Source organism: Puntigrus tetrazona, unplaced genomic scaffold (assembly GCF_018831695.1).
Source record: "Puntigrus tetrazona isolate hp1 unplaced genomic scaffold, ASM1883169v1 S000001170, whole genome shotgun sequence".
Lineage (NCBI taxonomy): Eukaryota > Metazoa > Chordata > Actinopteri > Cypriniformes > Cyprinidae > Puntigrus > Puntigrus tetrazona.
Genome location: NW_025048756.1, coordinates 1,085,258 through 1,111,888, shown reverse-complemented (window position 1 = coordinate 1,111,888; position 26,631 = coordinate 1,085,258). Strand labels below are relative to the sequence as shown.

Sequence of the window (26,631 nt, the reverse complement as noted above, 5' to 3'; positions counted from 1 at the left end):
ATGCTTCCCTATGGGTACTAATTGGCTTTTTATTATATAATCTAACACCACCTATTTTCCCAGGATCAATGTCCTTAATACAGAAACCACTGTGTGTGCACTGCTTCTTTCACTCTTGTTTTATTTTTGTCATTCAGTGTCCCAATCTCTTGGGCTCATACATTCAGCTTTCTCCGCACTTGAGGCCAAACCCTCGCGTCCGTTCCTACCGGGTCACACTTAAGTGACGGTCCAGAGAGGTGCGCGACAATTTGGTCTCAAAATACTCGAGATCAGCTTATCTCATTCACACACACACTCAGGTACACACACAGATCGATATAACACCACACTTCACAATATTTCTTATACCTTTTTGTACCACGCCGGGTTTTACAAACTGTATTTTACCACGCCGGGTTTCACAAACTGCAACTTACCACGCCGGGTTTCACGAACTGTAGAGTACCACGCCGGGTTTCACGAACTGTAAGTTACCACGCCGGGTTTCACGAAATCACCCTTTTAGTGAATTTCAACCTTGCCAGGACATTAATTTTACAGCTCAACCATGCCAGGAAATTAATACTACAGTTCAACCTTGCCAGGAAATTACCTTTTGCAGTTCAACCTTGTCAGGAAATTACTTATACAGTTCAACCTTTCTAAAAGGACATTACCATTTTTCTATTCATTTTGACTGCATTTACTTCTTTAAATCTTTTTGAATTCGTCAATTATTCTGATTTCAATATACAGAAAACCACTGGTGCCTCCACCACTTCAACCAGATAATTTAGAGTAATCAATCCTGCAGTTCTTTTATGAAAAAGGTGACTGCTTACCTGTTTCGTTGTTCAGTACTGATGGTTGAAGCAGAGGATTCCCAGCAGAGACCTCGTCTCAGACAGATCCGGTGCCCCCCAAATTGTTGGGAAAAATCTTTGTTGTTTCCCTCCCAGGTTCAGGTCTGTCAATGATGAGACTTACTCTTAAATTTAAAATCTTAAGTTTAATAAAGTCAGAATAATTGAGACTGAGCTCAGGATACAGAACAACAGCATCAAGGCATGCAGGGCAGTCCTGTATGCTCACACTACATTTCACACAATATTTATATTCTTGTGCTTGGGTCTTCCTCCCATTCAGGGTGTCCTTCACAGAACCAGGTGCAGTTGTTTCTTCTCGACCAGTAGATGAGCTCAGCAGTCTCCATATCTTGTTTCTGTAGATAAGACATTTTGTACAGCACATACACACATAATATCAAAATGGAAAAACACATAATATCAAATGGAAAAACACAGCCTTTATGAGGCCTGGGCACAGTGCTTCTATTGAGTAAAACCTGTAAAACATAAATCCTTTAAAACATAAATCCCACAAGTGCTTCTTAGCAAATGAACTCAAAACAAGTCTAGAAGTGCTTTAAATGCTGTTTCTCAGCGAGAGAAAGCTTTTTCATGCAGTTTCAAGTCAGAATGAGCCTTTTCAGTGTGTTTACAGTTTTGGACACAAAAAGTCATTTTAGAGCTCAAAAAGCACAATTTGCTTAGTTCTTGACTTTTCATGTGCAGAAATGCTGTTTTAGTGCATTTGAGCAAACGAACTCAAAACATGCCTAGAAGTGCTTTAAAGGCTGTTTCTCAGCGAGAGAAAGCTTTTTCATGCAGTTTTAAGTCAGAATTAGCCTTTTCAGTGTGTTTCTAGTTTTGGACAAAAAAAGTCATTTTAGAGCTCAAAAAGCACAATTTGCTTAGTTCTTGACTTTTTATGAGCAGAAATGATGTTTTAGTGCATTTGAGCAAATGAACTTAAAACAAGTCTAGAAGTGCATTAAAGGCTGTTTCTCAGCGAGAGAAAGCTTTTTCATGAAGTTTCAAGTCAGAATGAGCCTTTTCAGTGTGTTTCTACTTTTGGACACAAAAAGTCATTTTAGAGCTCAAAAGCGTCTCAGGTTACGAATGTAACCATGGTTCCTCTAGGGAACGAGACGCTGCGTCACAAACGCTTTGGGAACGCCTTCAGCGTGCGCTGTTCTGAACCACGTGTAAAGTCTGTCCAACGGAGGAGCGGCGTCATGGACGAGATGACGTCGCCGACCAGGAAGTATAAAGTGGCGCTCTCTGCGATGCCGGCACCAGCCTCGTAGTGAAGTAAGCGCCCGGCAGCAAGTGCGGGAAGTATGGCATCGGGGCGCGGCGTCTCGTTCCTAGAGGAACCATGGTTACATTCGTAACCTGAGACGTTCCTCTTCAGGAACTCGAGCTGCGTCACAAACGCTTTGGGAACGAGATGCCCACGCCGCCATAATTCCAAGGCCCTGCCTGAAAAGGGGTCCTCAGACCACCCATCAGGAAAGGACAGAGGAGCCAGGAGCAGCCCTCATGTCCAAGTTGTAAAACCGGGCAAAAGTGGAGCGTGGACCACCCGCAGCGTTGCAGATGTCCCGAGGGGACACCGCTAAGATAAGCCTTAGAGGCCGCCATACCCCTTGTAGAGTGCGCTCTGACCCGAGAGGGCATGGGAGTGCAGAGGCTTCATAGGCCAGGTGGATAGCCTCAACTATCCACCTGCTAACAGTCCGCTTAGCGGCAGCGCCACCCCTATTCGTCGGACCAAAACAAATAAGTAATTGGTCCGACCTCCGCAGGAGACAGATCCTGCGCACATAAGTGTCCAGTGCTCGCACTGGACACATGCAGTTGAACTTCCGCTGGTCTGGATCCTGGAAGGGGAGGACAGAAGGCCTGCAGTACGATCGGCTGTGGTGTAACAGAGGGCACTTTAGGTGTATAACCCACTCGTGGGTATAAAAAACCTTGGACATGCCTGGGGCAAAGTCCAGGTGAGTAGGGAGCCACTGAGAGGGCCTGCAGATCTCCCACCCTCCGCAGAGAGGTGATGGCGAGGAGAAATGCTGTCTTAAAAGATAAGACCGGTAAGGAACCTCTTGAGGGCTCGAAGGGTGCCTTACACAGAGCCTCTAACACCACAACCAAATCCCAGGGGGGAATTCTGGTCCGCACTGGAGGTCTCAGCCTCAGCACACCGTGGAGGAATCGTGTAACTAATGGGTGTTTACCCACTGAGTGGCCACCAATAGGGTCATGATATGCAGATATAGCTGCCACGTAGACCTTTAGGGTGGAGTGGGATAACCCGGTGGAGAATCTCGCCTGAAGGAACTCCAGCACTGAACCTACTGGGCAGTTAACTGGGTTTAAGTGGCGATCTCCACACCAGGAAGTGAACATTTCCCACCTCCTGGCATACACGCCTCGTGTAGAGGGAGCTCTGGATTGGAGGATGGTCTCAACAACCTCAGCTGAAAGACCAGAGGCTATGAGTTGAGCCCCCTCAGGGGCCACACCCACAGCTTCAACAACTCCGGGCGAGGGTGAACTATTGTTCCCCCCGCCTGAGAGAGTAGATCCGGCCTCAGGGGGATCTCCCACGGATGACCGTCTACTAGGCCGATGAGGTCCGCAAACCATACTCGGCCCGGCCAGAACGGGGCTACCAACAGTAGTCTGACTCCGTCCTGGCGCACTCTCGCCAGAACCCCGGGGAGCAGGGCAATCGGGGGAAATGCGTACAGGCGACGCCTTGGCCACGCCTGTGACATGGCATCCAGTCCCAGGGGAGCTGGATGAACTAGAGAGAACCAGAGGGGACATTGTGCATTCCCTCGAGAAGCAAAGAGGTCCACCTCTGCCTGGTAAAATCTCGACCAGATCTGCTTCACCACGTCGGGGTGAAGCATCCATTCCCCCGGCCTCAACCCCTGTCTCGACAGGGTGTCGGCTCCGTATTGAGATGCCCAGGGATGTAGATCGCTCTCAGCGAGCAGATTTTGTCCTGGGACCACACAAGGATCTGGTGCGCCAGCTTGTTCAAGGGGCGCGAACGCAGACCTCCCTGGTGGTTGATGTAAGAGACCACCGCTGTGTTGTCGGTGTGCACCAACACATGGTGACCTCTCAGGTCTGGGAGAAAGTGCTTCAAAGCACGAAATACCGCTAACATCTCTAGCAGATTGATATGCCACCCCTGGTGGTGATCGCTCCACAGACCGTGGGCCGGGCGCCCGTTCAATACTGCGCCCCAACCGGTTAGGGGATGCATCTGTCGCAAGGGAGGTCCGGCGACATAGAGCTCCTAACCTTGGGCCCTGATTCAGGAACCAAGGCTTCCTCCACAAGTCTAAGGCCCGAACTGCACAGCGTGACACTTTGATTTTGCGGAGGCGTTCCCCTCGGGAGAACCCCTTGGTCCTGAGCCACCACTGTAGGGGTCTCATGTACAGCAGGCCAAAGGGTATCACGTTGGACGCAGCTGCCATCAGGCCCAACAGTCTCTGATACTGCTTGACAGTGAATGACTGGCCTTCCTGACTCTCTCGACTGACATGAGGATTGACTGCACACGGGCAGGAGACAAGCGTGCCCACATTGTGGTCGAATCCCACACCACGCCTAGGTATGTGGTCCTCTGAGCGGGACGCAATCAACGGCGTTCAGTCTCAAACCCAGCTCCCCCATGTGAGACAGAACAACATCTCGATGTTGAACTGCCATCTGCTCTGATTGAGCTAATATCAACCAATCGTCGATATAATTGAGTATGCGGATGCCCTGGAGTCTCAGTGGAGCCAGAGCTGCATCCATACACTTCGTAAATGTGCGGGGGTGAGAGTGCTAGGCCGAACGGAAGTACTCGATATTGGTATGCTACGCCCCCGAAAGCGAACCTCAGAAACTTCCTGTGTTGAGGAAGGATGGATATATGGAAGTATGCGTCTTTCAGATCTATGTTGACAAACCAGTCCTCGGATCTGATTTGAGTCACCACATGCTTGATGGTAAGCATTTTGAACTTCAGTCTGTTGACTGAGCGGTTCAAGACCCTCAGATCTAGGATAGGACGCAACCCCGTCCTTCTCTTTGGAACAATGAAGTAGCGGCTGTAAAACCCAGATTCCACAGCATGAGGAGGGACCACCTCGATGGCCTCCTTCCTGAGCAGGATCTTACTTCCTGTTCCATCACCAGAGCCTGCTGGGGGCCGACTACTGTCGGTGTGACTCCCTGAATGTCGGTGGTGGAAAACCGAACTGAATTCGATAGCCTTTCTCTATCGTTAGTATGACCCATTGAGATACATTTGGCAGAAGTTTCCACGCTGCTAAATAATCTACTAAGGAATCAGCCTCTCGAGGCTGACCTCTGGTGTGTGAGATACAGGTAACTCGGTGGCCTGAAACGGTTGACCGGCAGGCAGACAACGGGCTAGCTGTAAACGGGACCCCGCAGGGAGGCGCGTTCCCGGCCGTGGCGCACCCTCGGGTGAATCCGGCTGGGGAAGCGTGCTGGAAGCCTCCGCACTCTGGCACGAGGGCAGAGATAGCGGAGTTACTCCTGAGGGCCCTGAGGAGGAACGGTGCCGTCTGACCAGGCATAACCTGATCCTCCCCAGGAGGGGCAGCCCTCAGAAGCCCTGAACCACTCATATCAGGGCTTCTTGGCCGTGGACTTCCTGTCCAAAAGGCCCTCAGGTCTTTAGGCCCGAAGCCCCGGCCCAGAGCGCCGCTTCGCCCCTGCTGTTTTTAGGGGGAACGAGAGCGACGCTCTGTTTCTGCACATGCCTATATGAGGAGCTGGCACGCGGTGGGGCATCTTCGTCCCGATGCCCCCTGAGATCGACGTGGGAGGAAACTCTTGAACGCCGCCGCCTGTTTACGGGCCTCCTGGTACCTATCGACGACCTCATTAACGGAGTCGCCGAATAGGCCAGAAGGCTGCAGGGGCGTCAATAGGCAGACCCTGTCCCGCTCTTTCATGTCGGACAGGGTCAGCCAGAGATGCCTCTCCGCGGCCACAAGGATGACATAGACCGCCCTACAGCACGGGCGGTCTCCTTAGTGACGCGGAGGCAGAGGTCAGCCGTCCGACGCAGTTCTGCGATGTCATCGGACCTGACCCCCTCTCCCTCATCAATCTCTTTCAGCAGGTCGGCTTGGTATGCCTGCAACACCGCCATAGTGTGCATGCAAGCCCCAGCCAATCCTGCTGCCGCGTACCCCTTAGCCATCAAAGCCGACGTTGTTCTCAGCGGCCTTGATGGTAAGGTCGGAGCCTTCAAAGACGATGCCGCACCGGGGGACAGATAGGTAGCAAGAGACTGTTCTACCCGGGGCATCGCCTTATAGCCGCACTCGCGACTCCGCCACATTACCATAATGAATAGCAGCGGTGGGGGAGAAAACACGAGCGGAGTACGGCCTTCCCCAGGACCTCGACAGCTCACTGTGGAGGTCTGGGAAGAATGGAAGGCTCCGTCTCAGAGGTGGCTGCTTCGCTCTCAGAAATCTTTCATCCAATTTAGATTTCTGAGGCTCAGCGTATCGCTCGGCGGGCCAATCGATGTTTAATTTGGCAACCGCACGAGTTACCACCTCTAAGAGCTCCTCATATTGTGGCGTGTGCAATGGCGCATCGTCCACCACGTCAACATCCACCTCCTCGGAGGAAGAGTGAGCGCGAGTGGACGTCTCCCCCGTGGCCGAAGAAGCCGGAGTACGGGCTTCGGACCCACGGGATTGAGCGCCCGATCTGGCGGACTCCGATGGAGAAAGGGACGAGCCCATCTCCATCTCCTCCACCAGATCGAGTTGCGATCCCCAGACGTGCGTTCGTCGCTCCGCCTCGGCGGAAGCGGGTCCCGCACCCCTGGGGACGCTGGTGAAGTCTCCCTCGTGAAAGAGAGACCTCCAGGAGCGGAGTGTTCGCAGCGGTAGCTGCAAACAATGCGGACAATCAGTCCCCTCGAGGGCTGACGCCGCATGCTCCGCTCCCAGGCACGCCACGCACAAGCTGTGTGTGTCCCCACCCGTGATATAACGAGGGCAGGGATCAGCACACTGCTTGAAATGCGACGGAACACCAGCGTGTTTCGCCTTAGATTTCCTCTTTAACTCTTGATTATCAGCCATAAATTTAAGCTAGACAATACAGACAGTAAATCAGACAAACAATATACACATAGCGCTTACTGAACGCAGAAAGCTGGTGCCGGCATCGCAGAGCGTCACTTTATACTTCCTGGTCGGCGACGTCATATCGTCCATGACGTCGCTCCCCTCCATTGGACAGATTTTACACGTGGTTCAGAACGGCGCACGCTGAAGGCGTTCCCAAAGCGTTTGTGACGCAGCTCGAGTTCCTGAAGAGGAACAGCATTTTTGCTCATAGAAGTTACAAACTAAGCAAATTGTGCGTTTTGAGCTCTAATATGACTTTCTGTGTCCAAAACTAGAAACACAAAGAAAAGGCTTGTTTATCTATGAAATTGCATGAAAAAGCTTTCTCTCGCTGAGAAACAGCTTTTAAAGCAATTCTGGGCTTGTTTTGACTTCATTTGCTCAGAAACACTAAAACAGCCTTTCTGCTCATAGAAGTTGAAAACTAAGCAAATTGTGAATTTTGAGCTCTAATATGACTTTCTGTGTCCAAAATTAGAAACACACTGAAAAGGCTTGCTTATCTATGAAACTGCATGAAAAAGCTTTCTCTCACTGAGAAACAGCTTTTAAACCATTTCTGGGCTTGTTTTGAGTTCTTTTGCTCAGAAACACTACAACAGCATTTCTGCTCATAGAAGTTGAAAACTAAGCAAATTGTGCGTTTTGAGCTCTAATATGACTTTCTGTGTCCAAAACTAGAAACACAATGAAAAGGCTTGTTTATCAATGAAACTGCATGAAAAAGCTTTATCTCACTGAGAAACAAGATTTAAAGCAGTTTTGGGCTTGCTTTGAGTTCTTTTGCTCTGAAACTTTAAAACAGCATTTCTGTTCATAGAAGTTAAAAACGTCTCAGGTTACGAATGTAACCATGGTTCCTCTAGGGAACGAGACGCTGCGTCACAAACGCTTTGGGAACGCCTTCGGCGTGAGCCGTTCTGAACCACGTGTGAAATCTGTCCAATGGAGAGGAGCGACGTCATGGACGAGATGACGTCGCGGACCAGGAAGTATAAAGTCACGCTCTGCGATGCCGGCACCAGCCTCTGTAGTGAAGTAAGCGCCGGCAGGGGTGCGGGAAGTATGGCATCGGGACGCAGCGTCTCGTTCCCTAGAGGAACCATGGTTACATTCGTAACCTGAGACGTTCCTCTTCAGGAACTCGAGCTGCGTCACAAACGCTTTGGGAACGAGATGCCCACGCCGCCATAATTCCAAGGCCCTGCCTGAAAAGGGGTCCTCAGACCACCCATCAGAATAAGACAGAGGAGCCAGGAGCGGGCCTCATGTCGAAATTATAGAAAGGGCAAGTGGAGGCGTGGACCACCCGCAGCGTTGCAAATGTCCCCGAGGGGCACACTGCTAAGGTAGGCCATGGAGGCCGCCATATCCCTTGTTGAATGGGCCTTGAGCCCAGGAGGGCACGTGAGTGCCGAGGCCTCATAGGCCAGGTGGATAGCCTCGACTATCCACCTGCTGAAGTTTGCTTAATAGCAGCACAACCCCTATCTGTCGGGCCAAACGGATAAGTAACTGGCCCGACCTCCGCAGAGACACAGTTCTGCACTACATGTCCAGTACTCGCACTGGACGAATTTGCAGTTGGACTTTAGCTGCCTGGAAGGGGTGAGGACAGGAGGCCTGCAGTACGATCGGTTGCGGTGTAACAAAGAGGGCACTTTAGGTGTATAACCCACTCTTGGGTATGCAAAAACCTTGGCCATGCCTGGGGCAAAGTCCAAGTAAGTAGGGGCCACGGAGAGGGCCTGCAGATCTCCCACCCTCCAAAGAGAGGTGATGGCGAGGAGAAATGCTGTCTTATCCTATAAGACAGGTAAGGGAACCTCTTCGAGGGGCTCGAAGGGTGCCTTACACAGAGCCTCTAACACCACAACCAAATCCCAGGGGGGAACTCTGGTCCGCACTGGAGGTCTCAGCCTCAGCACACCGTGGAGGAATCGTGTAACTAATGGGTGTCTGCCCACTGAGTGGCCACCAATAGGGTCATGATATGCAGATATGACTGGCACGTAGACCTTAGGGTGGAGTGGTTAACCCGGTGGAGAATGTCGCCTGGAGGAACTCCAGCACTGAACCTACTGGGCAGTTAACTGGGTTCAAGTGGCAGTCTCCACACCAGGAAGTGAACATTCCTCACCTCCTGGCATACACGCTCCTCGTAGAGGGAGCTCTGGATTGGAGGATGGTTTCGACAACCTCAGCTGAAAGACCAGAGGCTATGAGTCGTGCCCGACAGGGGCCACACCCACAACTTCAGTAACTCCGGGCGAGGGTGAACTAATGTTCCCTCCGCCTGAGAGAGTTGATCTGGCCTCAGGGGGATCTCCCACGGATGACCGTCTACTAGGCCGATGAGGTCCGTGAACCATAGTCGGCCCGGCCAGAACGGGGCTACGAGCAGTAGTCTAATTCCGTCCTGGCGCACTCTCACCAGAACTCCTGGGAGCAGGGCAATCGGGAAATGCGTACAGGCGACGTCTTAGCCACGCCTGTGACATTGCATCCAGTTCCAGGGGAGCTGGATGAACTAGAGAGAACCAGAGGGGACATTGTGCATTCCCTCGAGAAGCAAAGAGGTCCAACTCTGCCTGGTACAATGCCGACCAGATCTGCTTCACCACATCGGGGTGAAGCATCCATTCCCCCGGCCTCAACCCCTGTCTCGACAGGGTGTCGGCTCCCGTATTGAGATGCCCAGGGATGTAGGTCGCTCTCGGCGAGCAGATTTTGTCCTGGGACCACACAAGGATCTGGTGCGCCAGCTTGTTCAAGGGGCGCGAACACAGACCTCCCTGGTGGTTGATATAAGAGACCACCGCTGTGTTGTCGGTGTGCACCAACACATGGTGACCTCTCCGGTCTGGGAGGAGGTGCTTCAAAGCACGAAATACAGCTAACATCCCTAGCTGCATGATATACCACCCCTGGTGGTGATAGCCACAGACCGTGGGCCGGGCGCTCGTTCAGCACTGCGCCCCAACCGGTTAGGAATGCATCTGTCGCAAGCAAGATGCGGCGACAAAGAGCTCCTAACCTGGGCCCTGATTCGGAAACCAAGGTTACTCCATGTAGGCATGACATGATGCTTGATTTTGCGGAGTGGGTTTCCCCTCGGGGAAAGCCCCTTGGTCCTGAGTCGCCACTGTAGGAGTCTCATGTACAGCAGGCCAAAAGGTATCACGTTGGACGCAGCTGCCATCAGCCCCAGCAGTTTTTGATACTGCTTGACAGTGATTGCCTCCCTGACTCTCTCGACTGACGTGAGGATCGACTGCACACGAGCAGGAGATAATTGTGCCCGCATCGTGGTCGAATCCCATACCACGCCTGGGTATATGGCCCTCTGATCGGGATGCAATACCTCTTCTTGGCGTTCAGTCTCAAACCCCACTCCCCCATGTGGGACAGAACAACATCTCGATGTTGAACTGCCATCTGCTCTGATTGAGCTAATATCAACCAATCGTCGATATAGTTGAGTATACGGATGCGCTGGAGTCGCAGTGGAGCCAGAGCTGCATTCATACACTTCGTAATTGTGCGGGGTGAGAGCTTTTAACCACACACTGATCTGGTGCGCCAGCTTGTTCAAGAGCGCGAACACAGTCCTCCCAGGTGGTTGATGTAAGAGACCACTGCTGTGTTGTTGGTGTGCACCAACACATGGTGACCTCTCAGGTCTGGGAGAAAGTGCCTCAGAGCACGAAATACAGCTAACATCTGTCGCAGATTGATATGCCACCTCTGGTGGTGATCGCTCCACAGACCGTGGGCCGGGCGCCCGTGAACACTGCGCCCCAACCGGTTAGGGATGCATCTGTCGCAAGGGAAGTCCGGCGACATAGAGCTCCTAACCTTGGGCCCTGATTCAGGAACCAAGGCTTCCTCCACAAGTCTAAGCCGGAACTGCATGGCGTGACACTTTGATTTTGCGGAGTGGGTTTCCCCTCGGGGAGAACCCCTTGGTCCTGAGCCACCACTGTAGGGGTCTCATGAGCAGCAGGCCAACGGGTATCACGTTGGACACAGCTGCCATTAGGCCCAGCAGTCTCTGATACTGCTTGACAGTGAATGACTGGCCTTCCCTGACTCTCTCGACTGACATGAGGATCGACTGCACACGAGCAGGAGACAAACGTGCCCACATCGTGGTCGAGTCCCACACCACGCCTAGGTATATGGTCCTCTGAGCGGGACGCAATACACTCTTGTTGGCGTTCAGTCTCAAACCCAACTCCCCCATGTGAGACAGAACAACATCCCGATGCTGAACTGCCATCTGCTCAGATTGAGCTAATATCGAGCAATCGTTGATATAATTAAGTATGCGGATGCCCTGGAATCTCAATGGAGCCAGAGCTGCATCCATATACTCCATACATGTGCGGGGTGAGAGTGCTAGGCGAGCGGAAGTACTCGATATTGGTTTGCTACGCCCGGCGAACCTCAGAAACTTCCATATATGAAAGTATCGTCCTCCAGATCTATGTTGACAAACCAGTCCTCGGATCTGATTTGAGTCACCATATGCTTGATGGTAAGCATTTTGAACTTCAGTCTGTGACTGAGCGGTTCAAGACCCTTAGATCTAAGATAGGGCGCCACACGTCCTTCTTCGGAACAATGAGGTAGCTGTAAAACCGAACTGAATTCGATAGCCTTCCTCTATCATTTGTATGACCCTTTGAGATACATTTGGCAGAAGTTTCCATGCTGCTAAATAATCTACTAAGGGAATCAGCCTCTCGAAGCTGACCTCTGGTATATGAGATACGGGTGACTCGGTGGCCTGAAGCGGCTGACCGGCAGGCAGACACCGGGCTAGGTGTAAACGGGACCCCCGCAGGGGTAGCGCTCCTGGCCGTGATGCACCCTCGGGTGGATCCGGCTGGGGAAACGTGTTGGAAGCCTCCGCGCTCTGGCACGAGGGCAGAGATAGCGGAGTTACTCCCTGAGGGCACTGAGGAGGAACGGGGGCCGTCTAACCAGGCATAACCTGATCCTCCCCAGGAGGGGCAGCCCTCAGAAGCCCTGGAGCACTCATCTCAGGGCTTCTTGGCCGCGGACTTCCTGTCCAGAAAGGCCCTCAGGTCTTTAGACCTGGAAGTCCCCGGCCCAGAGCTCTGTTTCTGCGCTCGCCTGTATGAGGAGCTGGCACGCGGTGGGGGCATCTCTCGTCCTGATGCCCCCTGAGATCGACGTGGGAGGACGCTTTTGAACGCCGCCGCCTGTTTACGGGCCTCCTGGTGCCTATCGACGACCTCGTTGACAGAGTCGCCGAATAGGCCAGAAGGCTGCAGGGGGGCGTCCAATAGGCAGACCCTGTCCCGCACTTTTATATCGGACAGGGTCAGCCAGAGATGCCTCTCCGCGGCCACAAGGGATGACATAGACCGCCCCAAAGCACGTGCGGTCTCCTTGTGACGCGGAGGCAGAGGTCAGCAGTCCGACGCAGTTCTGCGATGTCATCGGCCCTGACCCCCTCTCCCTCATCGACCTCTTTCAGCAGGTCGGCTTGGTATGCCTGCAACACCGCCATTGTGTGCATGCAAGACCCAGCCAGACCTGCTGCCGCGTCTATAGCCACCAAAGCCGACGTTGTTCACAGCGGCTTCGATGGTAAGGTCGGAGCCTTCAAAGACGATGCCAAACCGGGGGACAGATAGGTAGCAAGCGACTGTTCTACCCGGGGCATCGCCTTATAGCCGCACTCCGCGACTCCCGCCACATTGCTATAACAACTAACAGCGGTGGGGAAAAAGCGCGAGCGAGTCGCGGCCTTCCCAGGACCTCGACAGCTCACTGTGGAGGTCTGGGAAGAACGGAAGGCTCCGTCTTGGAGGTGGCTGCTTCGCTCTCAGAAATCTATCCTCTAACTTAGACTTCTGAGGCTGAGCACTTTGCTCGTCGGGCCAATCGATATTAAGTCTAGCTACCGCACGAGTAACCACCTCCAAGAGCTCCTCATACTGGGCGCGCGCAATGGCGCATCGTCCACCACGTCAACATCAACCTCCTCGGAGGAAGAGTGAACGCAGTGGGCGTCTCCCCGTGGCGAAGAAGCCGGTTCGGGCTTCGACACACGGGATCGAGCGCCCGATCTGGCGGATTCTGACGGAGAAAAGGACGAGCCCGTCTCCATCTCCTCCGCCAGATCGAGTTGCGATCCCCAGCCGTGCGTTCGCCGCTCCGCCTCGGCGGCAGCGGGTCCCGCACCTCTGGGAACGCCGGTGAAGGCTCCCTCCTTGAAGAGAGCCCTCCGGGAGCGGAGTGTTCGCAGTGGTAGCTGCGAACAATGCGGCAATCAGTCCCCTCGAGGGCTGACGCCGCGTGCTCCGCTCCCAGGCACGCCACGCACAAGCTGTGTGTGTCCCCACTCGTGATATAACGAGGGCAGGGATCAGCACACCGCTTGAAACGTGACGGATCACCCTTTTTAAATTTCCTCTCTAGCCCCTGAATATCAGCCATAATACAATATTTAAGCTGGACAAACAGACAGCAAATAGACAATACAAAATAACACGTAGCGCTTACTGAACAGCAGAAAGCTGGTGCCGGCATCGCAGAGCGTGACTTTATACTTCCTGGTCCGCGACGTCATCTCGTCCATGACGTCGCTCCTCTCCATTGGACAGATTTCACACGTGGTTCAGAACGGCTCACGCCGAAGGCGTTCCCAAAGCGTTTGTGACGCAGCTCGAGTTCCTGAAGAGGAACTAAACAAATTGTGCGTTTTGAGCTGTAATATCACTTTCTGTGTCCAAAACTAGAAACACTGAAAAGGCTTTTTTCATCTATGAAACTAAATGAAAAAGCTTTCTCTCATTGAGAAACAACGTTTAAAGCATTTCTGGGCTTGTTTTGACTTCATTGGCTCAGAAACACTAAAAGAACATTTCTGCTCATAGAAGTTGAAAAGTAAGCAAATTGTGCTTTTTGAGCTGTAATGTGACTTCCTGTGTCCAAAATTAGAAACACACTGAAAAGGCTTGTTTATCTATGAAATTGCATGAAAAAACTTTCTTTCACTGAGAAACAAGTTTTTAAGCATTTCTGGGCTCGTTTTGAGTTCTTTTGCTCAGAAACACTAAAACAGCATTTCTGCTCATAGAAGATGAAAACTAAGCAAATTGTGTATTTTGAGCTCTAATATGACTTTCTGTGTCCAAAACTAGAAACACAATGAAAAGGCTTGTTTATCAATGAAACTGCATGAAAAAGCTATCTCTCACTGAGAAACAAGATTTAACGCAGTTCTGGGCTTGTTTTGAGTTCTTTTGCTCAGAAACACTAAAACAGCATTTCTGCTCATAAGAAGTTGAAAAATAAGAAAATTTGCGTTTTGAGCAGTAATATGACTTTCTGTGTCCAAAATTAGAAACACACTGAAAAGGGTTGTTTATCAATGAAACTGCATGAAAAAGCTTTCTCTCACCGAGAAACAGCTTTTAAAGCAATTCTGGGCTTGTTTTGACTTCATTTGCTCAGAAACACTAAAACAGCATTTCTGCTCATAGAAGATGAAAACTAAGCAAATTGTGAATTTTGAGCTCTAATATGACTTTCGGTGTCCAAAAGTAGAAACTGCATGAAAAGGCTTCTTCATTTATGAAACTGCATGAAAAAGCTTTCTCTCACTGAGAAACAACGTTTAAAGCATTTCTGGGCTTGTTTTGAGTTCTTTTGCTCAGAAACACTAAAACAGCCTTTCTGCTCATAGAAGTTGAAAAGTAAGCAAATTGTCTGTTTTGAGCTCTAATATGACTTTCTGTGTCCAAAATTAGAAACACACTGAAAAGGCTTGTTTATCTATGAAATTGCATGAAAAAGCTTTCTTTCACTGAGAAACAGCTTTTAAAGCAATTCTGGGCTTGTTTTGAGTTCTTTTGCTCAGAAACACTAAAACAGCATTTCTGCTCATGAAAAGTCAAGAACTAAGCAAATTGTGCATTTTGAGCTCTAATATGACTTTCTGTGTCCAAAATTAGAAACACACTGAAAAGGCTTGTTTATCTATGAAATTGCATGAAAAAGCTTTCTCTCGCTGAGAAACAAGATTTAAAGCAGTTTTGGGCTTGTTTTGAGTTCTTTTGCTCAGAAACACTAAAACAGCATTTCTGTTCATAGAAGTTGAAAACTAAGCAAATTGTGCGTTTTGAGCTGTAATATGACTTTCTTTGTCCAAAACTAGAAACACACTGAAAAGGGTTGTTTATCAATGAAACTGCATGAAAAAGCTTTCTTTCACCGAGAAACAGCTTTTAAAGCAATTCTGGGCTTGTTTTGACTTCATTTGCTCAGAAACACTAAAACAGCATTTCTGCTCATAGAAGTTGAAAACTAAGCAAATTGTGAATTTTGAGCTCTAATATGACTTTCTGTGTTCAAAATTAGAAACACACTGAAAAGGCTTGTTTATGAAATTGCATGAAAAAGCTTTCTCTCACTGAGAAACAAGTTTTTAAGCATTTCTAGGCTCGTTTTGAGTTCTTTTGCTCAGAAACACTAAAAGAACATTTCTGCTCATAGAAATTGAAAAGTAAGCAAATTGTGCATTTTGAGCTGTAATATGACTTTCTGTGTCCAGAACTTGAAACACACTGAAAAGGCTCATTCTGCTTTGAAACTGCATGAAAAAGCTTTCTCTTGCTGAGAAACAACGTTTAAGGCACTTCTAGGCTTGTTTTGAGGTCATTTGATCAGAAGCACTAAAACAGCATTTCTGCTCATAAAAAGTCAAGAACTAAGCAAATTGTGCATTTTGAGCTCTAATATGACTTTCTGTGTACAAAATTAGAAACACACTGAAAAGGCTTTTTCATCTATGAAACTGCATGAAAAAGCTTTCTCTCACTGAGAAACAACGTTTAAAGCATTTCTGGGCTTGTTTTGAGTTCTTTTGCTCAGAAACACTAAAACAGCATTTCTGCTCATAGAAGTTGAAAAGTAAGCAAATTGTGCGTTTTGAGCTCTAATATGACTTTCTGTGTCCAAAACTAGAAACACAATGAAAAGGCTTGTTTATCTATGAAACTGCGTGAAAAAGCTTTCTCTCACTGAGAAACAGCTTTTAAAACAATTCTGGGCTTGTTTTGAAATCTTTTGCTCAGAAACACTAAAACAGCATTTCTGATCATAGAAGTTAAAGAATAAGCAAATTGTGCATTTTGAGCTGTAATATGACTTTCTGTGTCCAAAATTTGAAACACACTGAAAAGGCTTGTTTATCTATGAAATTGCATGAAAAAGCTTTCTCTTGCTGAGAAACAACGTTTAAAGCAATTCTGGGCTTGTTTTGACTTCATTTGCTCAGAAACACTAAAACAGCATTTCTGCTCATAGAAGTTGAAAAGTAAGCAAATTGTGCATTTTGAGCTGTAATATGACTTTCTGTGTCCAGAACTTGAAACACACTGAAAAGGCTCATTCTGCTTTGAAACTGCATGAAAAAGCTTTCTCTTGCTGAGAAACAACGTTTAAGGCACTTCTAGGCTTGTTTTGAGGTCATTTGATCAGAAGCACTAAAACAGCATTTCTGCTCATAAAAAGTCAAGAACTAAGCAAATTGTGCATTTTGAGCTCTAATATGACTTTCTGTGTCCAAAATTAGAAACACACTGAAAAGGCTTCTTCATCTATGAAACTGCATGAAAAAGCTTTCTCTCACTGAGAAACAACGTTTAAAGCATTTCTGGGCTTGTTTTGAGTTCTTTTGCTCAGAAACACTAAAACAGCATTTCTGCTCATAGAAGTTGAAAAGTAAGCAAATTGTGCGTTTTGAGCTCTAATATGACTTTCTGTGTCCAAAATTAGAAACACACTGAAAAGGCTTGTTTATCTATGAAATTGCATGAAAAAGCTTTCTTTTACTGAGAAACAAGTTTTTAAGCATTTCTGGGCTCGTTTTGAGTTCTTTTGCTCAGAAACACTAAAACAGCATTTCTGCTCATAGAAGTTGAAAACTAAGCAAATTTGCGTTTTGAGCTGTAATAAGACTATCTGTGTCCAAAACTAGAAACACACTGAAAATGTTTGTTTATCTATGAAACTGCATGAAAAAGCTTTCTCTCACTGAGAAACAACGTTTAAAGCATTTCTGGGCTTGTTTTGAGTTAATTTGCTCAGAAACATTAAAACAGCATTTCTGCTCATAGAAGTTCAAAAGTAAGAAAATTGTGCATTTTGAGCTCTAATATGACTTTCTGTGTCCAAAATTAGAAACTTGTTGAAAAGGCTTGTTTATCTATGAAAATGCGTGAAAAAGCTGTTTCTCACTGAGAAACAACTTTTAAAGCATTTCTGGGCTTGTTTTGAGTTCTTTTGCTCAGAAACACTAAAACAGCATTTCTAGTCAAAGAATTTGAAATTTAAGCAAATTGTGCATTTCGGGCTCTAATACTTTTTGGACACTTTTTGGACACTCTTTTGGACACTTTCTGTGTCCAAAAGAAATAAAGACACTGATATGGCTTGTTCTGCTTTGAAACTGCATAAAAAAAGGCTTCTCTCTATGAAAAACAACTTTTAAAGCAATTCGGGCTTGTTTTTAGTTAATTTGCTCAGAAACACTAAAATAGCATTTCTGCTCAGGGAAAACTAAGTAAATTGTCCATTTTGAGCTCTAATATGACTTTCTGTGTCCCAAACTAGAAACAACTGAAAAGGCTTATTCTAATTTGAAACTCCATGAAAAACCCTTCTCTGACTGAGAAACAACTTTTAAAGCATTTCGGGCTTGTTTTGAGTTAGTTTGAGTTAGTTGAGTTAGCTCGGAAACACTAAAATTAGAGCTCAAAATAGCGTTCTGTTTGATACTTGTTTAACAAGGAGAGGAGACCACACATACAGTATTGTATTATTAGATAAGAAATACAGCACTCATAGTATTGCATTTACTTTAATGAAGAGTAAAAAAGGAAATAGCATTGTATTTAAAAGTAGTTTATTGAGAAAATACACTAAATATAAAACGACATATGTAGTATTTATTTAGAGAATAGCCAGAGATGAAATTAGTAAGACCTTTGAAGAAAAGGAATGTTACCGTTGAGTGCTGAGTTCCGGTCGCAGAGAAGGAGACATCTTAGAATATCTTATCAGAAGATGTGTTTTTCTTTTTTATATAGAGCCTAGAGAAGGGATCCAGATCTAGGTACTTTCTTCAATGGTATGACATCAACACTCTGGAATATACCTGAAGGTAGGTCTGTTGCAGCCATGAGATGATTTTGCATTGCACCATGATGTTTCTGAGCTACAAGCGTGCAGATTTTAAATGACTTTATTTTTATTTCTATTTTCTATTCATATTTTATTTGTAATGTATTTAACAAATATATATATATATATATATATATATATATATATATATATATATATATATATATATATATATATATATATATATATATATAAAACCAAGTTATCACGCATAAACGTCAGGAATTATTTATGACCTATAATTTATGGTTTAATGACAATAACAAAAATAATAATAGCATGTTCACCCTTTGATCTAAAAATAGACATATCCTGTTGTAAAAGTGGAATTCCAGGGGTGCATAGGTGTTTGTGTTTGTAGTCTGTTGTAAAACCAAAAATGTGCCATAAACATAAATTTGCAATCCTCTCTGAGAGGCCATTAGACCCCCCTCTACAACACAAGCGCACAAACATACATTCAATCATACAAGTCATGTTTTTTTTTCTTAGACAAACAAACATGGGTGTAAATTGTAGTCTGATTAATCATTTTGTGAATATCTTGCGTCTGGGTTAACTGTACACACTTGTACACTGTACTCAAAATCTGCTAAACACAAACCCATGATGTTCACATATTATTGTATCCCAGTTTGTGCTGAATACTGTATGATCAGACTTTGTATGTTACTAAAACAAACTAAAACTAAAACATTTATCATACATTTAAAAAATGTATCACAATTTTTATTTAAGTTATAAAACACACCATTCTTGTCTTTTATAGAAGATGGTGCTAAACAAACTGGCATTGTGACACACTGTGTAAGTAGTATTTTTCTATAGTTTTAGATGACAATATAAAAACACCTTACATTTTTCTGTGTTCAAGACAATAAAACAAAAAAAGTTAATTCGCCCAATTTCTTTTTCTTACAACTCTTTGAATCTATTTAAGTTTTTAAATGTATGACTGAACTTTCTCTCATTTCACAGATCAACATTTCCAAATTATTTGAAGAGGTTTAAAATGGCTTACATTTTTTTTAATGTTCAGGTGTAAATGTTGCTTTTGGGGTCCAGATAAATCTTTATGGCAGTCAAGTAGTTTCATACAGCCTGACTATATGTAGTAAACATGTAATTTTAAAAGACTACTAAATTACTGAATGCATCAGATTCTCTTAATGCAAACACATTTAAGAACTATGATGTTCAAATGTCTTAACGAGCAATGAAAACATATTCATCATGTCTACATTCATTCATTGTGTTTTATTCAATATTTTGCACGAGTATTGTGACTTCTTAATCTTTTTGCGTGCTTGTCTAATGCTTTAGATGCATCAGAATGTGGATTTATACCATCCAACACAAACATCAGTTTATTTACAAGTTTATTACAATTTCTTAGGTTATTGTTATTTTTGACAAGCAAATAAAATAATTATGGGATAACCTATTGTCTTTACGTGAAGCCTCCTTTCTGAGAGACGTCAGTGTTCAATGTTTATAGAAATAAATAAAAGATCAGAAAAACTCTGGTGAGTGTTTGGCTAAATTGGCATGCCTTTTTACGACAATTTTATCTCCAAATAAACATGATAAACAATCGACACAAAGTTTTTTTTTTTTTTTTTTTTTTTTTTGTATAAACAAAAACCATATGTATCTCAAGACACCAAACCACTAAGAAATACAGACAAAACCCACTCGTGATTATGTTTGTAAACTTTGAATTATATATGACTTTTTGCCTAGTCACTAGATTTAGAGCTTTTGTTTAAGATGACGATGTTCACATTTTATTTGTTGTTTCTTTCTACATTTCCAATTGGTATTAAATAATTAGGTATATTTCCCTTTGGTCATAGGCATGCGCTAACTTAGTTTTGTTTGGCCCACTGTTGACAGATTTTGTAGGGGGCTATGTTGAATTGTTGTGATCGCAGTTAAGAATCATAACATTAAACTTTATGTCTTTGATAAAGTCAATAAGCGCTGTCTTTTATACAGAAAATATGCTTGTACAACAAAAATATGAATCAGTATAATCAATACCTAATAATGAAATCCTCTATTCAAAAACAATGTTAAAGTTTTAATGATGATGGCATACCCCGCTAACTGATGCTGTTCTATACTTTTTCATTATATGTTTTTAGATGATGACTATTCTTAGAGTTTGGGCAAACACACCTGTGAGTTTCTGCAGGAAAATAATACAGTATACGATAATGAAACAATAATCCTTTTAGAATCATGGTAGCTATGTCCTTTGGAGCCTTTCCCGATGTGTGTACAAAGCAGTCATGTGACACAACCCCTGATCTTTAATGTTTCTCTGTTGCATAGTATAAATAGTGATGGGTTTAAGTAGAAAATAATGTAGTGGTATAAGGTGAAGATGCGTGGGAACGCTATCTTTGTTTTATAGTGCTTAAATCTTCTGCACCTTCTACCTTATATTGTTTATCCTCGGGTTAGGTAAAGTAAGTCGAGTCTGTCTTATCTCATAAGCATTTAATCATACTCAAAAGACAGGTCACAGAAGACTTCTCCTTGGTCTGTTCTGTTCAAGGTCTAGAAATTCGAGTGTTTTGGCAGGCAAGGGTATTGGTTATAATAAGATATAGTTTATTTATATAGGTTAAAGTATAAATAAAAACAAAGTCATATAATCTGCAAGCTCAGTCATTCGAAGGCGTCGTGGCAAGGCTGTCTGGCATCGGAGAAGAATGTCGCCGAGATGCAACTTTAACTTCTGGTTCACTTCTAAGTGTAGCCCTCCTTTATAGACTACAGGTGCATGTCACTTTTGGGAAAGTCCCATACAGCTGGTAACCTCCCTCTCAACAAGCTCACTATAAAAAGACCACCATCTTATCATTCTGCTCTTTTGTGAAGATCTTCTGTGAAGACATCTGTCTTCTTCTCTGCTTTGGAAACTCAGCACTCAACGGTAACATTCCTATTCTTCAAAATTCTGACTAATACATATTTTATCTCTGGCTATACTTTAACTAAATTTTACATATGTTATGCTTAATATTTTTTCTCAACAAACTACTTTTAAATATAAAACAGTATTTCTTTCTACTATTCAATAAAGTGAATACAATACTACGCATGCTGTATATCTTATTCTTATCTAATAAAAGAGTACAATATTCTGTGTGGTCTCTTCTTGATATCAAACACAATACAATGTGTTCACAATACAAGGTACTACTCAAATTAACAAGGCAAACTTAAAAAATCTGGAAAACTTCTTGTTTCCTTCAACAGTCTCTAAACATGGCTTAAATAAATAAACTTGTTTTAAGCGAAAGCCAGAATTTTAGACAGTATTAGGTGTGAGGACTTTTGGTTTTGCTCTAGCAAACTGGTTCTTTAGCCTTTAGAGGCAATTCTCATATTTGAATTCATAATATGCACGTTACAGTTAAAACGTTCATAAGTAGTATATATTTTGTTTAGTACATGTCAATTCATTTTATATTATTTAATTAAAACCATAAAAAGCAGAACCTATTTCTGTTTGTTTAGCTAGGGAATTATTTAACTGTTGCAATCAAGATGTTGTTTCCGGTGCACTACAAGTACAGCCACACGAGGTGCTGTGCTAGCAACATGTTGTAAGTGTTATGTTATAAGAAGCTAAGAAGTTATATTGTTTTGTTTTTTGGTTGTTTGTTTAAGAATAAACTGTATCCATCCAAGTTTATTCCTCTTGAGAGAGGCCAATGAGGTATGTGTTTATCATGTTAATTGCTTTACCGTATATGTTAAGTGTATTTTTCTTACGTGTTGAATGTGCACTTCATTTATTCATTTGTATGTATTTTTCGTTTATTAACCAAAATTATTTTTTTATTATTATTTTCGCAAACATCACTTTTAGAGAGTTAATATAAGTTTGTATTGCTTTTCATAGTTCTGATGGCATTGACATTTATTTGGACACAAGTCTGTAGTATGTCCAGACAAATAAACTAAGAATTACCTGAGCCTTTGATTCAACTCGAGGGGAGTAACTCTGTGTTATCATGTCTGGCTGTTTCTTTAAGAACTTTAAGCGGTTTTAAATTTTCACAGCTATAAATGCTTGTTTAGCTTAAATATTTTTTTGGCAAAAACGTCAGGCATAAATTTGAAATCTAGTACGAAGTCTAAATCTAGGTATATGTAAAATATTTTGTCAGAAAGCATTGTCATTTTTAGATGACAAAATCTGTTGGTATGCAGAATATTCTCAAATGTTTTAGCACCACCATTTACACACATAGAATGAGAAGTGTTTATTGTGTCACTTACCATAAAATTCATTACCAGTTTATCAGGGTAAAAAAAGAAATAATGATAATATGATGCATTCAATAATTTAAGTCAATAGTTTAGTAAGTATACAACTACTTGTCTGCCATAAAGATTTATCTGGACCCCAAAAGCAACATTTACACCTGAACATTAAATAAAACCAAAAAAAAAAACAACAAGTAAGCCATGTGGTTATTAAACCTCTTTAAAAATTGTAACGAGGAGGCGGAAGCCAAGGTTGAATCTATATGGAGCTGTTTATTTAAATTACAAGCAGCAATCAGAAACGTCAAGACAGGCGGGTGGTTAGTAATAAATAGGCAGTCCAATCTTTCACCAAGTACAGGGGTAATCCAGTAAACAATAGTCAGAAGACAGGCAATGGGTTGAGTCCAGAACATCCCAACTGCCCACACCAGGCAAACAATAAAAAAGGGCAGGTCCAAGAAACATGAAACAGGCAAACTCATACACAGAACAGGCAATCAGAAAATCCCAACTACAACACTCAGTAAGGCAGAAAAACTGGCAATAATTCGCACTGAACACATGGAGGGCCTCTGACTGTTTCCTTTTTGTGGGCTTTATAACCAGAGAAGAAACAGAGGGTGTGAGCACACCTAGTACTCAGGCGAGGGCTCCCACTGCTGGCTAGTTGTTACAGAACCCCCTCTAGGAGCGACTCCTGGAGCTTGACGTGGTCGTCCTCGTGGTCGTGGTGCTGGTTGGTCGGGTCTGGCTCTGGCTCTATGAAACTCTTCGATCAGACTTGAATCCAGAATGTCTTGTGCGGGTACCCATGATCTCTCCTCGGGTTCATAACCCTCCCAGTCCACCAAATATTGGAACTGACCGCTTCTTCGTCTTTAGTCCAGCAACTCTTTCAACTGATAAGCGGGAGCCCCATCAATGTCTAGAGGTGGGTGTCCGGGTGGACCGGTTTCAAGAGGGAGACATGGAAAGAGGGAGAGATATGATAATTAGCAGGAAGCTCAAGATTATACGTGACAGGGTCACAAGAGGGGTTTGGGACTGGTTGTTCATTAATTTTTTTATTTTCTTAAATTTTCTTTTCTAACTTTTGACAAAGTCACAGCTATCTGGCAGATACAACCCGACATCCTGCTGACAAACTATATATCTTTTTCAAACTAGATTTGGATCTTATAGATCTTATTGTTTTAATTTCCTCTGATATGTTTTGTTCACATTCTGGTAAGTTGATCGTCTTTATTTACTCTTATTTTAACTCTGTATTTGTAACAATCTATACCCTACCTCTTTTAAAAAAGGGTAGCGTATGTTTGGATTGTATTGGTTTTAACAAACATAGAGAATACTTTTGGTTCAGATGTTTCAATCTAAAAATGGTTTATTCCATATGTTTAATGTTTTATTTCCTTGGTATTCATGTGAAAAACCTTAAAGCAGCTCTTGATTCTCTTTTAACGATCAATACATTGTTTCAAATTCAGATTTCAAATCACATAAAAGGATTTAAAGATTTTATTTGTAGAACGGCCAACTCAACATTAGGGATTTAAAAAAAAAAAAAAAAAAAAAAAAAAAAAAAAAAAAAAAGTTCAGCAGAATATCAGATCCCTTCTATAAAAGCACTTAATATAAATGATTTTGATCAATGATCAGAACCTAGATTTGCTCTCTCCGACAGAAACCTGGTTAAAACCAGATTAATACATTACTTTAAATGAACCCAAAATTATTGCTATACAAAATGTCATGTCTAAAAGGTAAAGGGGGAGGTGTTGCTACAATTCATAATATTCTCACTACTTGTCAGAGGGCAGGCTATGAATATAATTTATTTAAAGTTTTGGTGCTGCATATAAATGCATCTTATGTAGAAAAACATGTGCTAGTGATAAATCCCATGTTATGTTTATACTGGCTACTGTATACAGGCCACCATATAGATCTCACCAAATAATTTGCTGATTTTCTGATTGAGTAATACTGGGTGCAGATAAAAAGTCTAATTTGTTGGCGATTTTAACACTTAAGTTGAAACCTATATATATTTTGTTTGGGCGCCAGACAAGACCATACATATGTCAAATTTATATATAGTAATAGTATTATTTAATCTCCCAGATAAAACTCAGCCAGTTAAAGCCAACGATACACAAATATGCCAGCCACACAATAACGAGGCATAAAAGGGAAAAGAAGAAAAGAATCAAAGTTAAATTCACTGAGATCTGAAAAACTTAAATTTTTATAGAATAAGAAAAAAAAATGGGGAAGACAACCAAAATTACAATGATAAAGTTTCCAGCATATAACCATATACACATAACCACTCATATACACATAACCACTCTTTTTTTGTTTTTAGTACAATTTTTTTAGTCAAAGGAAAAAATAATACTTTGAGACTCCAAAGTCCAGTTTCAGTTCAAGAGGAGAAAAAAAAATTATAACAGTCTCAAAACAACTGAACAAAATAGTCTTCCAATGGGGTGACTATGTTTGGGTGTCTGTGTTTGTGTGTCTCGGGCTTCGTACATGCGTGTGTTCGGTGCGTATTGCCTGTGTGAAGCACTCGGCTTGAGGGATGGCCAAACAACTGCAAAATAGACAATAATCATGCAAGAGTTAGAAAATCTGAAGGACTGGCGTGGTTCACATGGAATAACTTTAAAATAAGAAATACCTGCAGGTAACTCGTCTGGGATTCTGTTGCAATTGGCAAATCATGCGGAACCAATTCTGTCGTGGTTTCTTTGGCGATCGCACCGGTCTATGCATAAGAAAAGGCCAGTACATAAACTGCAACAGCAAATTAAATGAACCAAATTCCTTCTAACACACGCACTCACTTTATTCCTCGCCTTTTATATAATTGTCTTACGTTATCCTCCGCATAATTGAGGGCAAGGTGAAAGATCCGGTACAGATTTTTTTCCGTATCGCCACAAGTTGCTTCTTTACAATTAAGAAAGGAGGGGGAAAACAAATGCTCTCAACATCAAATGCAGAAAAGTTAATTCATTTGTTTATTACCTCTAGGTTAGATTATTGTAATGCTTTATTGGGTGGTTGTTCTGCACTCTTGATAAACTTCAGCTGGTCCAAAACAGCTAGAGTCCTTAGTAGAACTAGGAAGTAGAGACCTGCAATCCCGCGGGAGTACGAGACCCGCGGGACCCGACGCAACCCAGTGCGGCGCGGGACGAAATTTGATATGTGAACGCGGGTGCGGGCGGTAAGGTCCTGGTGTGTGCGGGTTGCGGGAGAATAAAATTATTTGCGGGACTCCCGCAAAATGGAAATATCTTAAAATTAAATTGTTAAAAAGAAATAAAATATTATTTATCTGCTGCACAAAAGCAACACGAACAACTCAAAATAACGTAAATTCTCACGTGGTTCTTACGAGGAACAAAGACCCACACGGAGGCAAAATGTCTGAAGAGCATGACACAGGTGGAGCGCTTAGTGCTACAGATATTAGTTCATTATTAAAGAAAGGAACATACAGAACTACAAAGCCAAACAAAGGGAAATCCGATATTTGGAAATGTTTTTCTATAGTATGTGACGGTATGGAAAGCACCTTCCCTTTGCAAGCTGCGACAAATGCAGCAAAATACTCGCATACAGCAGCCACAAGTCTGGAACTTCAGGTCTGAAGCGTCATGTGTGCACAGTTTTAATGTTTACATGCGGGCGGGAGCGGGACAAAACTTGAATATTGCGGGCGGGAGCGGGAAAAAAAAATCTATATTGTTGCGGGAGCGGGACTGAACCTTGCGGGAGCGGGCGGAGCGGGACTGAAAAATCTGTCCCGCGCAGGTCTCTACTAGGAAGTATGACCATATTAGCCCAGTTCTGTCAACCCTGCATTGGCCCCCTTTCAAACATTGAATAGTTTTTAAAATCTTGTTAATTACTTAAAAGGCCTGAAAAGTTTAGCCCCTAAATACTTACTTATCACATATAGTCCTGCACAATTGTTCAACCTCATCATTATACAGGTCCTTCTCAAAAAATTAGCATATTGTGATAAAGTTCATTATTTTCTGTAATGTACTGACAAACATTAGACTTTTATATATTTT

The 26,631-nt window shown here is 44.0% G+C and overlaps 1 long non-coding RNA gene across 1 annotated transcript; it reads right to left on the bottom strand.

Moving 5' to 3' along the window:
• Positions 1-22,787: 22,787 nt before the first annotated feature.
• On the bottom strand, positions 22,788-26,081 carry LOC122341203. The gene is made up of 2 exons (XR_006250447.1): positions 25,076-26,081; positions 22,788-23,462 (listed from the first exon to the last, which is right to left on the bottom strand). It is a non-coding gene; the product is annotated as an uncharacterized LOC122341203 (long non-coding RNA).
• Between the last annotated feature and the right edge of the window lie 550 nt (positions 26,082-26,631).